We start from the raw sequence: 14,096 nt of genomic DNA on the forward strand, positions 1-14,096 counted from the left end.
ATAAAAACCAAAGGGGAACAAAATAAAATTCCAAAAAATAATTGTTGGTAGACCTGAAGGTTGCCCCCAAATTTTCGGTTTATTTTGGTGATGTCTGTGTACTCAGTCTCTGAATGTTACTGAATCCTAAGGTAGAAAGAGTCTCTACCTCTTCTAGGCCTGCTTTTGGTCTCCAATTAGCAGGGTCTATAGTGGTCTACTAGCATTTGTTAAATTCATTTCTTATGTCATCCCACCAACTGTCTCAGAAAGGGAAGCCATTGGCTGGTTCTTGGTGTCTTCCTGAAGTTGGTCTGTCCTTCACATGTTATATCAGATAAAAACTTCTCAACACCTATAGAATGCAATGGACATCACTTCCCTGCCAGCTCCCTGTTTTCTCCTTACTTTTCTTTTTCTCAGTTTATGGAGTTTTCTCCTTACTTTCCATTTTCTTTGCAATTTTTATTGGTTTCTTCCCTTCCTTCACCATCTTCCCAGGAAATCTTGAGTTAGATCACTTTGTGGAACTTTGTATGAGCAAGTTATACCACTAATAAACATTAAAATAATGAGACAGCCTAAGATGAACTGCTCAAAGAAAAAGAAGACTAGCTCTGAATTCATGCATGACCACACTATGTATTTTGAAAGAAGAAAGAAAATATAGCAAAACTTGCCAATCAATAAGCAATTTGCTGATCAATAAGTAATTTCCCTGTACTACTCAATGCAGGCAGATCTCCACAGTGGGCAGATACAAGAGTTTTTGTTTTTTTTTTTTCTTTTGACGTGGGTAAAATTTCTTTCATTTGAGAAAGTAATGTGTATGCATAGTTTTAAAGAATAAAGACAAAGAATACACAGAAATGATCTCCCATCCATTCCTGCTCTGCATCCCTCTACCATCCTACAGTGTTCTCCCCAGAGACAGGCCCTGTTATTTATCTACTGGTTTACAAACAGAAAAATCCTTCATTATCCCTCAAATTAAAACTGATCAGCATATTGAGATGATATGATATTGAGAAGATACAGTATGTAATTGTTAAGAAAAGCTAGAATAATATCAAAGATATTGTACTTGATAAAACTTAGGCAGATGCACAAAAAAGATGTACTACCTCTCCCTTTTTATTAATAAATATGAAAATAATTTATAAATCATTTACTCAAATATTTACTGAGCATCTACCATATGCTAGGGACTGTCCTAAGTGGTATGGACAGAAAATGAGGCAAGACATACTCCATCTACTACCCTCCATTTCATTTTATGAAGATAATTGCTAATAATAGCTGACAGTTATATTTTAAGTGCTAAATCAAAATGTCATCACATAAAAGTCATTTGTGAATCAAATGGAACAATCTCAACACAGATCTAAAACTCTTAATGCTTCCTTGGATCCTGGACCATAATACCATAATACTGTACTTGTGGTAAGCTCAGAGCAGGAAGGAATGGCCTGATGACAAATCATCCCCATCTTAACGTCCTAACATCCCCTATACTGTCAGTCGACCTTGGGTGTGTTCACACAAAACAGCACACAGGAAGACGCGAAGGTGACGTGGCCTTCCTGTGTGGGAAAGGCATAATCTTAACATAGAAGGTGCCTGTTGCTCTTTATGGGCAGAAAAAAGAGCCAGTATCACTTACAATTGGACAGACCTCTTTGGTAGGGGCCAGCCAACCTGCACACCAGAGGCACACATGGGGGAGCGAGGGTGGAATGTTGAGAAGTGATTTTCCAACGGCCCATCGCTAAGGAAATAGTCCCTGTTTTTTCAGCTCACACTTTACTGCAATGCTAACTTTGTGCCAGGCCCTATTCTAAGTGCTTTTCATATATTTACTCATTTAATGCCCACAGCAGCCCTATGAGGCAGAAACTATATTTATTCCCATCTGACAGATAAGGAAACCGAGGATCAGAGAGGTTATGTACCCTGGCCAAGGTCACAGTTAGTGGGCTGTCTATACGAGCCACATGGAGTGAGGTTCTGGAGATGGAAGTTGGGGTTAGTCAGAACTGATGCCTTAAAATGTCCTTGTCAAAGTTGCCTCTTCTATGCAAAATGATAATTCTGAAGTCAGCAACCTAAAAAACAGCAGCCATCTATTATGACCTCACCACTGTGCTACGTGTTTTATAAAAGAAAAGCCCAATCCTAACAAACCCTTTAAAGCAGGCACTTTAGCCACCCATTTTATAGAGTAGGAAATTAAGGTCTGGAAAGTAACTTCCCCTAGCTAGTGAGATCTGAAGTCAGGATCTCAGCTGTCTGACTCCAGGACCCATGCTTTTTTCATTTCACTACAGTAACTATGTGTGAGTGAGAAATTCCAACATTATCACAATCAGAAAAATAGTGGCTCTGTCTGCTCTGATGGTTTATGCTTGTGCTAACACAGGCTGTCCTCCTAGTGGGGAGAAGTCTTTGGCACAAGTAATTAATTTATATTAATGCTTAGCTCTCACTCCTATGTAGTATTCATATTTGACACAGTATAATTTTTCTCATTTTCAAACACAGATTATTCACACCATACATATGTAGCAGATAATTCAATAATAAATTGACTGTGATCAAACACTTGGCAAAAGCTTGAGAAGTCAAATAGTTTTTAAAAGTCTAATATTTCCTTAGACTTCCAAATTGTCTCCATTTTAAGGTTAGAGCATCTAAAAGCAAACCAAAGTACCTGTCTGATAACATTATAGCCCCCTACAGAAATGCCTCCACAAGTTAGGGTACTTGAGAAACTATAGTGAACCATCTGAATGGTTTTCTAAAACTATCTTGAGGACATAGAGTATTGTGTAAATCCAGGTTCCCTGATCCTTTTGTTTAATAACAGGAAAGAGGCACTACTTTTTTCTTTTCACTTGTGCTAACATGAAAACATAAGAGCAAGCAGTAAGGCCTAATTGTATAAAAACTGTATCATGTCTTACGCGGTAAGAACACACTGTCCCTCTTACCCCAGATGTTCTCTAAAAGTTTCTGTACCTAATTATCCTATCTACATTTTAAACGTTGTTCTTACTTTCTTTTTCAAGTAGGTGAAGTTAGAAATAAAAAAATAAATATTAAACGTTGATATATTTATTAAGTTTAATATTAATATTAAACTTTGATATATGGTTAATCTAAAGTTCAATAATCTATGAAAAATTATCAAATTCACAGGACTCAACAATAAAAAAGAACCAGAGAAGTAAAGACCTCTAACGAAATGCGATTGGTACATCTGCCCCGAAGAGAGCTTTTTGAAAGGAAGGAAAGGAGGGAGGAAAACGGAAAGTTGAAGGCTGCAGACATTTCTAAGTATTAAAGTGGGTAGACTAAGCAGGAGAAAAGTTAATTACCCAATGGTTAAAGCCAAAGTGTAATACTGGGACCCGAGAGACTTCTGGATTAAACAGACGAACTTACGTCTGCTCTCCCCTCCTTCTGAATCACCATAAAATGACAGCCCACAGTGCCTGGGCCTTGGGGAACCCCAGGAGATAGAGTCTAGGCCCTCAGAAGGGCTGCAGAAGGACAGAAGACACTCCTTGTCCCCTCTCTGTCCTTCAGAGCCCCATCCCCTCTCTCACCCAGTGGAAGACAAAAGACTTCCTATCACATGAGACTGGACTACAGACAGCACCAGGGGCAGTAACACAATAATGAAAACACCTTTCCACTAAAAGAAGAATTAGGGAGGAAACAGAGACAAGGCAGAGATCAGAAGAAAAGTACAGAGGGATAACACTGTATTCATGAAATAAAGTACAGAATGCTATTTTCTAAAAGGAGGTGGGAACATTCAGAGAATAAAAAAGAGCTCTTGGATACTAAACTTATGACTGCTGACATTCAATAGAAGAATTGGGAAATACAGTTAAGAAAAATCTCAAAATAGACGAACCCAAACAAACAAGGAGACACAAAATAGGCGGAAAACATATAACAAATGGTAAGTCCAGAAAATGCAACAGAGGACCAGAAATAAAGATAGAACATGGAGAAAAGATAATTCTCAAAGAAATAATTCAAGGATTTCACAGAACTAAAGAACAGGTGTTTGTAAGTGTGAAGTCCCACTGGTCGAGGAGACCACAAAGGCATATCATTGTGAAATGTCAAGACACCAGGGATAAAGAGAAAACTGTGGAAGCTTCCAGAGAGAATGAACAGACCCCGTGTAAAGGATCAGGGGTCAGGCTGGCATTAGGCTCTCAACAGCAATGTTAGAGGCAATGGCTAATATCCTCCAAATTTGGAGGGCAGATGGGCATAACGATGTCTGCAGATATGCAAGATTCCAAACTCTCTCTCATGAACCTGCCAAGATAAAGGAGGAGGTTACAAGAAAGGGGCACGGGGCAGAAACAAGAAGCCAAGTGAATTCCCAAGAAGTTGGGAAGTGAGGACAAAAACCCTGCAGCCAGTCTGGAGGTGAATTGCCCAAATGGGAAGGGAACAACATAGTTCCAGGAATAGCCTCTCCAAGGAAAACAACACAACACACTGAGAGGCTGTCTGGTGTGTTTAAGCACACTATGTTTAGGAAAGAATCAATGATAGGTACACAGAAACCAAACAAAGAAAAAACAAGGCCGTTTTCAACTCAGTTATGCTTAAGGAAACATAATCATGGCACACTACGTAGTTATCTACAAATACAATTTGCACAATAATACAATCACTAAATATTGATTTAACTGAAAGTTGTGATGTGAAACTACACTGGCAGGATGGAACACAAAGACATTCATATTTTATAGTAGAGAGTCAATAAAACTGAAAAACATAGTATTTAGAAATATAGAGGTAAACAGCAGAAAAGGGCTAAAAATTTGAGTCATATACTCTAGGAAATTGGGACAGGGCAGAGACCCATTCTGCTATTACTCTTAAAGGAATATTTGACCTTTAAAATTATTTATATGTATCACTTTCATAAAAACAAAATATGATTAGATAAAAAAGCTGAATTTTCTTGGTCAACTGTAAGTGAAAAAAATGAGTAAAATGTAGTTTTTAAATTACGGCAGGTACTAAGACTGATACTCGATTTGTGCCTATAAACCAAAAATAAAATTCTAAGCTCCCCATCTGACTGAGGGTCCTTCACTCAGCCAAGGGCATTCCAAAGCTAACCTGAAAACTAGTTCAGGCCATGATGGGACATGGGGGGTTGAACATGCCTCATTATACCCTCCTTCCTTTGGAATTCAGGCCCAGATGACCAGCATTAACATCAAAACAGAGACCTTAAGACTGACAGAAATGATAGGAAATATTTACAATCTATTATTTCTGAAGCCCACTATCTGGAGGCTTCATCTGCATTATAAAACCTTGGTCTCAACAATCACTTATCTTAACCCAGACATTCCCTTCTATCGATTTTCATGTTTTTAGATAATAACTCTTTCAACCAATTGCCAATCAGAAAATCTTTTAATCTACCAATAACCTGGAAGCCAGAGGCTTTCCAAATCACACTAAAATGACAGTCCACAGTGCCTGAACCTTGATGAACCTTTTGGACCAAACCAGTGTACATCCTGTATATGTATTGACTGATTGATTGATGTCTTTTTTTTTTTTTTTGAGACGGAGTCTTGCTCTTGTCGCCCAGGCTGGAGTACAGTGGCATGATCTTGGCTCACTGCAACCTTTGCCTCCTGGGTTTAAGCAATTCTCCTGCCTCAGCCTCCCGAGTACCTGGGACTACAGGTGTGTGCCACCACCCTTGGCTAATGGTTTGTACTTTTAGTAGGACTGGGTTTCACTGTGTTAGCCAGGATGGTCTTGATCTCCTGACCTCATGATCTGCCCACCTCGGCCCCCCAAAGTGCTGGGATTACAGGTGTGAGCCACCGCGCCCAGCCAATTGATGTCTTAGGTCTCCCTATAATGTATAAAACCAAGCTGTAGCCCAACCACCTTGGCACATGTTCTCAGGATCTCCTGAGGCTGTGTCACAAACCATTGGTCACTCATATTTGGCTCAGAATAAGTCTCTTCAAATATTTCACAGAGGTTGACTCTTTTCATTGGCATGCCTTTAGAGAACCATGGGATCTCATGATTGGAAGCCCCTGAACAATCATCTGATATGCCACCTGCTTCCCAGCGTGAGACCAGCTATGTGAACTGTGAACAACTCTGCCCCTAGGAACTGCTCCCAACACAGTTATGGCCCCCAAAACACCATACCCAGGTAAACACACTAACTTTTCCATAGTCATAGATGGCCAGGCATGACCCTGAAGCCTCTTCTCTGCTGGGTTCCTACTTCCACTTCTCTCTAGCTTCTGAGGGGCTCTCTCTGAGTCCCAGACTGTGTGACCAAAAAGGCCTTAGGCAATAGCTCCTAATCTCACATCCCTCCAATCTGGGTGAGCAGCCAGACCAAGACAGACTACTCTTTGTGGCAATTTCAAACCTTGCAAGGATGGGCTGCAGGGTGGAGCCTAGGCTGGGTGCTCATGTGCTCACCACTGGGCAGGGAACAGGGCAGGGATGGGGACACAGTCCGCACCAGGAGCAAAGCTGTACCCTTGCAGTCAGCTGAGGGAGGAGGGTCATTCTCCAGGAGAAACTGGTAATGGGTAGGCAATCCATGAAACAGGCCATGGATGGTAAAGAAAGAGAATGTTTATTAAATTTGTCTCTTGAAAGATTCAATTTTTGGTCATGTTTGAGAATTAATTATGTCTTCTCTAACTAATAATTTTATGCTATAAGCTTCCTGTGCTCTGGGACATGGATGGATGATCAGCATCAAATGCTACAAAGCAGGAATTCAACAAGATGATCATTTGTTTTTAAGAAAATCTCTGTTTATTTCCTGTGGAAATAATGACTTCCTGGGTAACTGTGGCAAGAGTAAAAAAAATCTGCTTCCAGACCTTAAACCTTTTACTCATAAGTTTAGTAATGGGACATTTTTATAGAGTTTTGGTGACTTTACAATTTTTGTCTTCAGGTGGTGTGTTTTTTGTTATTTCCATTTGCATTGTAAAATGGTATCTCATCAGAGGAGCCAAGCTGCTAGAAATAGATTCAAAAGTAACAGTTCATGTTGATGCCTCTGGGGTAACACATACACTCGGTCTGGTTCCTAACCATGCCATAGACACAAAAAACTAAAATCAATTGCCTCAGCACCTCACATTGCTCAAAGATACATAAGCCAATACTATCCACGTGATGGATAAGTGTTAACAGAAAAACAAAACTGTAAAATATCTCAAGATGTTTATACTGAGCCAATATGAGTGACCATGGCCCAGTGTTCAGTTTCAAGATGTCCTGAAACAGTGTGCTTGAGGTGGTTGGGTTACAGTTCGGTTTTATACATTTTAGGGAGACAGAAGTTACAGGCAAAAACGTAAATCAATACATGGAAGGTATACACTGGTTCATCCTAAAGAGGTAGGATACAGTGAAGCAGGGGCTTACAGGTCACAGGTGGATTCCAATATTTTCTGATTAGCAATTGGTTGAAATAATTAAGCTTTGTTTAAAGACAAAAGAAATGCCTGAGTTAAGTTAAGGGGGGCTGTGGACACCAAGGTTCTTTGCTATTATTATTTGATACAGGGTCTCATTCAATTGCCCAGGCTGGAGTGCAGTGGTGCAATCACAATTCGCTGCAGCCTCAACCTCCCAGACTCAATGATCCTCCCACCTTAGCCTCTCGAGTAGCTAGGGCTGCAGGCACACACCACCGTGACTGGGTTTTTTGTTTGTTTGTAGAGATGGGGTTTCACCATGTTGCCCAGACTGGTATCAATCTCCTGGGCTCAAGTGATCTGCCCACCTCAGTCTCCCAAAGTGTGGGATTACAGGTGTGAGCTACAGGCCCAGCCAGACCAAGGTTCTTGTTATGCAGATGAAGCCTCCAGGTAGCAGCTTTCAGAGAACATAGAAGGTAAATGTCTCTTTTCAGATCTTAAAGGTAACAAATTCATTTAATCTCTCCTAGATCCCAGAAAGACCTAGAAGGGGAAGGCCTGGCCACATTAATGGAGATATCTCTACAGATGCAAATTCCCCCCACAGGAAACAGTTTTGCAGGGCCATTTCAAAATATATCAAAGAAATATATTTTTGGGGTAAAATATTTTTATTTCCTTCAGAGTCGGCTGTCATATGATGCTATACCAGAATCAGGTTGGAATTTGCTATCTTATGTGCCACTCTTTGTGGCAACAAAGTATCTGTTTTATCAGTCTAATAATCTCTATTTCAATGTTAATGCTAGTCAGTTGTGCCGAACTCCGACAGGGAAAGGGTATAACGAGGTATGTCTAACCTCCCTTCCCATCACGGCCAAAAACACAGTTTTTCAGTTTTCTCTGAGGCCAAGACAGGGTCCATTCAGTTGGCTGGGGGACTTAAGATTTTATTTTTGGTTTACATCATGGAGGCTGGGGCCGTGTTCTCCGTCAACAGGCACAACCAATTGTCTTAAGTATTTACAGTTTATGTCTTTTTTTTTCTTTCTTTTTTTTCACCGGGGCGTTCCTGAGTTTATTTGGGGCACACCCGGGCGAAGGCCCTGGACCTAGAAGGTGTTGGGCCTCCTGGTGGTGAAGCGCGGCTAGTGCTGACCGCGCAGGACCGGGTGGGGCAGCAGGAACTTGATCTTGGAATCGTGGCTTGACGGCTGGCCGGCGGCACTTACTGGCTGCGATCTCCTCCACCTTCATGATCTGGATGGAGTGGGTCCAGGCGCTGTACCGGGCGCCCATGTCTCGCTAGTACTGGATGACAGCGCCTGCGGTGGTCGGGTCCTGGTATTCCCGGTGTCAGGCCTCTGAGCCTGAGCTAAGCCATCAAATCCCCTGTGACCTGCAGGTATACATCCAGATGGCCTGAAGCAACTGAAGATCCACAGACTTGAAAATAGCTTAACTGATGACAGTCCACTGTTGTGATTTGTTTCTGCCCCACCCTAACAGATCGATGTACTTTGTAATTTCCTCCACCCTTAAGAAGGTTCTTTATAATCTCCCCCACCCTTAAGAAGTTTCTTTGTAATTCTCCCCACCCTTGAGAATGTACTTGGTGAGCTTCACCCCCTGCCCCCAAAACATTGCTCTTAACTTCACCGCCTATCCCAAAACCTGTAAGAACCAATGACAATCCCACCACCCTTTGCTGACTCCTTTTTCCGACTCAGCCAGCCTGCACCCAGGTGAAATAAACAGCCATGTTGCTTACACAAAACCTGTTTGGTGATCTCTTCACACGGACACGTGAAACACCCGGTACATGTTGTGGGTGCTGCTCTGGGAGTCATAGCGCAGCCAGATGCCAAAGTTCTTCACCCGCAAGGGGGACTTCTCAAACACCTGCCCACAGTAGACAATCTCCCCTGAAGACTTCTTCATCTTCTTTAACTGAGATAGGAAGTACCAGAAGCGGGTCTTGGCGATGACATCATTAGGCGCAAAGATTTGCATGCGGTAGAGGGGCGGTGTGTGGCATTTGGGGGTGGGCGGGCAGCGACCCACCACCTTGTACTCTCGTAGTGTGCCCAAGGCCTTCATGGCATCCTCTCCGCGCTCGCCGCCACCCGCAAAAGGTACAGTTTATGTCTTTACAGTTAATTGCACTTGAAGAAAATAAAAATATTTTACCCCAAAGTATATTTCTTCGACACATTTTGAAATGGCTGCCACAGGGCCAGCAGACAGAAGTGGCCTTGTAAAGCTGTCTCTTGTCGGGGAAATTTGCATCTGTAGAGAATCTCCATTAATGCAGCCAGGCCTTCCCTTTCTAGGCCTTTCACAGATCTGGGAGAGATTGAGTCTGACACCTTTACAAGTCTGAAAAGACATGTTTACTATCTATTCTCTCTAGGGGTTCTAGCTATAAGGCTTCATCCACATAACAAGGCCACTTTTGCTAGCCAAGCCTCCTTTCTTCTCTCCCCTATAACCTGTCTTGCCATTAAAACCTGTTTTGGGCCACACTCTGAGCCTGCGTTCTTTTTATAACCTCAAGGTGGTATATAAGCTTCTGTACCTTATTGAGGGGTTGGATCTTCATTCTGAAAGCTCCCATGTATACATGTTAAATAAATCTGCCTTTTCTCCTATTAATCTGCTTTTTGTAAATTGATTTTCAGTGAACCTTTACAGGGCCAAGGGGAAAACTCTCCTTTGGCCCTTAGGGTGAACAGTGAAGGAAGACAGAAGGGGCACAAGAGGATGCAGCAAGTTTTCACAATAAGACTAGGAGATTACACAGTTTGACAGAATGAACTCGTCATTATTTTTCATTTCAGGTGCTCAGAACATGTAGTTCGATTAACTGGTATTGAAATTGCACGCCAGAAAAAAACATATATTTCTCTTTTCTTTTCTTTGAGCTAGAAGACTAGTTTGCTACAAAACAGCCTCTTTCCCTGGTGAAAAAAACAAGGGGTGAAATTTAAAACCTGTTTTTAATCTCATGACCATTAGAGGCCTGGATTTAAAAAATAAATAAATAAAAAAAGCGACTATCTTACAAAAATCAACAACTACCTAAACATTTACAAATAAAAATCTCCTTTCACTGAAGAAGTATTCTGTTATAACGAATCACTGGAAAAGAATAAGCCTGTAACAGTACCCTTTGCACCAAAGAATGCCTTAAGGGTCCAGAAGTCCTTGAATATTATTTCTTCTGATCCTCACAGCAATTCCATTAGGCTGTTCTCAACGTGATACATGGATGACGGAAAAACAGCCTGAAGTCAGAGAAGGTTTGCATAAAGTCACTCAGCTTACAGGAACCAGGGCTGCAGCCAGGCTTTGACATTTAGCCCTGGCCAATCTCTTTCTGATAAATCCAGTTTCCTTCCCCTTCTCAGATCTCCAACTATGCCACAACAAAGTCTTGCATGGTGTGTGTGTTCCTCTCCTCTCTAAATATTCCCTCCTGTTGCAATAAGTTTCCAGCCTAAAAATGTGAAATTTAAAAACTTTTTATCTAAACACAAGTGAAATAAAAAGCAAAACAATGAGACAACCAAAAACCTGGTAACTTGGAAGGGGGGGAAGAAAAGTGTTTTAGAGGACTCCTTTTAAAACAAGGTCATATTTTAAGATCATAATAGTGAAAATTAAAAACTCAGTAATACTCTACACCTTTATTAATATTGGGCAGTACACATCATCACAGAACAGATATTTAATATGTACTCGAACTGGTCCAGACCATAGAAAACGATGGAAGGCTCCCCCTAATTCATTCTAAGATGCTAGAACACACTTAATACCAAAGTATGATAAAGAAAAACAGAAACCAATTTCACTTATAAATATTGATGCAAAGATTCTAAATCAAGTACTGGCAAATAGAACCCAGAAGTGAATTTGTTACAGTAGGTAGCTAGTTAGGCATAAGCAGGGCAGGAAGGTGCTCCCAGCACCCATACACACACACACACCTGGAATGTGAGGTGACCATCAGGTGATGGTCAGGCGGTTGCTGACTCTCTTTCTAAAATAATAATTGATCACAGCTGGTGCCAGAGAACGGTAGGCTCCTAATAGATAGAGAACACCTGAAACTGGTGAGCAGCAGCTTCCCGATAAGATCTCAAGAGTTGGACAAGTGGGCTCAGGCATGCATATTAAGAGGCAGAATGGCAGGGGGGTGGGGTTTAAATGGTATATGACCTTCCAGGGACATCTGACTGGTAAGGACCTCAAGTGAGCATGTGTACAACTCCAGTAAACACACTGTGCATGCTCATCTCCCAAGCACTAGTAGGCTACTGTGCACGTGGACATCCCACCTCAAGGGAAGAGTCAGAAGGAATCCAAGACCCTGGAAGTATGTCAACATACAAAACCCTAAGTCAGGCCAGGCACGGTGGCTCATGCCTGTAATCCCAGCACTTTGGGAGGCTGAGGCGGGGAGATGACTTGAAGTCAGAAGTTCGAGACCAGCCTGGCCAACATGACGAAACCCCATCTCTACTAAAAATGCAAAAATTAGCCAGGCATAGTGGCAGGTGCCTGTAATCCCAGCTACTCAGGAGCCTGCGGCATGAGAATCACTTGAACCAGGGAGGCGGAGGCTTCAGTGAGCTGAGACTGCACCATTGCACTCCAGCATGGGAGATAGAGTAAGACTCTATCTCCAAGAAAAACAACAAACAACCCTAAGTCAAAAGTCAAACTGCACACTTCATCTCACAAGTCACCTGCTTGGCCCTCTTCCAAGTGGACTTTACTTCCTTTCATTCATGCTCTAAAGCTTTTAAATATATTTTCAGTCCTGTTCTAAAACTTGCCTTGGTCTCTCCTTCTGCCTTACACCTTGGTCAAATCCTTCTGAGGAGGCCAGAACTGAAGTTGCTGCAAACCTACATGGATTCACCACCAGTAACAAATTAACAGAAAAATATACGGAATATAATATAATAATATAACATGGTTTATTTCAGGAATGCAGAGATGGCTTAACATTAGCAAAACTATCAACATAATTTATTATATTTTTAAGTGAAAAGATAACCATACAATAAAACATAAAGGTTGGAGGATGGCCGAATAGGAACAGCTGTGGTCTACAGTTCCCAGCGAGATCAAAGCAGAAGACGGGTGATTTCTGCATTTCCAACTGAGGTCACCAGCATCAAAGACCAAAGGTAGATAAAACCACAAATATGGGGAGAAACCACAGCGAAAGGCTGAAAATTCCAAAAACCAGAATGCCTCAGAAAAAACCAGAGGGCTCTGAAATAACACCACACATCTACCACCATCTGATCTTTGACAAACCTGACACACACAAGCAATGGGGAAAAGATTCCCTATGTAATAAATGGTGTTGAGAAAACTGGCTAGCCATACGCAGAAAACTGTAACTGGGCCCCTTCCTTACACATTATGCAAAAATCAACTCAAGATGGATCAGACTTAAACTTAAGACCTAGGACCATAAAAGTCCTAGAAGAAAACCTGGTCAATACCATTCAGGACATCGGCATGGGCAAAGATTTCATGTGTAAAACACCAAAAGCAATGGCAACAAAAGCCAAAATTGACACATGGGATCTAATTAAACTAAAGAGCTTCTGCACAGCAAAAGAAACTATCATCAGAGTGAACAGGCAACCTACAGAATGGGAGAAAATTTTTGCAATCTTCCCATCTGACAAAGGGCTAATATCCAGAATCTATAAAGAACTTAAACAAATTTACAAGAACAAAGCAAACAACCTCATCAAAAAATGGGCAAAGGATATGAACAGACACTTCTCAAAAGAAGACATTTATGCAGCCAACAGACATAAGAAAAAATGCTCATCATCACGGGTCAATAGAGAAATGCAAATGAAAACCACAATGAGCTACTATCTCATGCCAGTTAGAATGGCGATCATTAAAAAGTCAGGAAACAAGAGATGCTGGAGAGGTTGTGGAAAAATAGGAACACTTTTACACTGTTGGTGGGAGTGTAAATTAGTTCAATCACTATGGAAGACAGTGTGGCGATTCCTCAAGGATCTAGAACTAGAAATACCATTTGACCCAGAAATCCCATTACTGGGTATATACCCAAAGGATTATAAATCATTCTACTATAAAGACACATGCATATGGATGTTTACTGTGGCACCATTAACAACCGCAAAGACTTGGAACCAACCCAAATGTCCATCAATGATAGACTGGATGAAGAAAATGTGGCACATATACACCAAGGAATACTACGCAGCCATAAAAAAGGATGAGTTCATGTCCTTTGTAGGGAATGGAAACCATCATTCTCAGCAAACTATCACAAGATCAGAAAACCAAACACCACATGTTCTCACTCATAAGTGGAAGGTGAACAATGAGAACACATGGACACAGGGAGGGGAACATCACACACTAGAGCGTGTGAGGCATGGGGGGTTAGGGGAGGGATAACATTAGGAGAAATACCAAATGTAGGTGATGGGTTGATGGGTGCAGCAAACCACCATGGCACGTGTATATCTATGTAACAAAACTGCACATTCTGCACATGTAACCCAGAACTTAAAGTATAATTTTAAAAATAAATAAATAAATTCATGCTTCAAATAGTCGATAATGCCTATCCCTTAGGAC

At 41.4% G+C, this 14,096-nt stretch overlaps 1 protein-coding gene and 1 pseudogene across 2 annotated transcripts in view; both read right to left on the reverse strand.

Moving 5' to 3' along the window:
* Window positions 1–14,096, reverse strand: part of ANO10 (anoctamin 10) — a 239,684-nt gene that overhangs the window by 114,852 nt on the left and 110,736 nt on the right. The window lies entirely within an intron of this gene.
* Window positions 8,441–9,665, reverse strand: LOC102137821 (large ribosomal subunit protein eL20-like; annotated as a pseudogene).

The sequence above is a fragment of the Macaca fascicularis genome, chromosome 2 (genome assembly GCF_037993035.2).
Source record: "Macaca fascicularis isolate 582-1 chromosome 2, T2T-MFA8v1.1".
Lineage (NCBI taxonomy): Eukaryota > Metazoa > Chordata > Mammalia > Primates > Cercopithecidae > Macaca > Macaca fascicularis.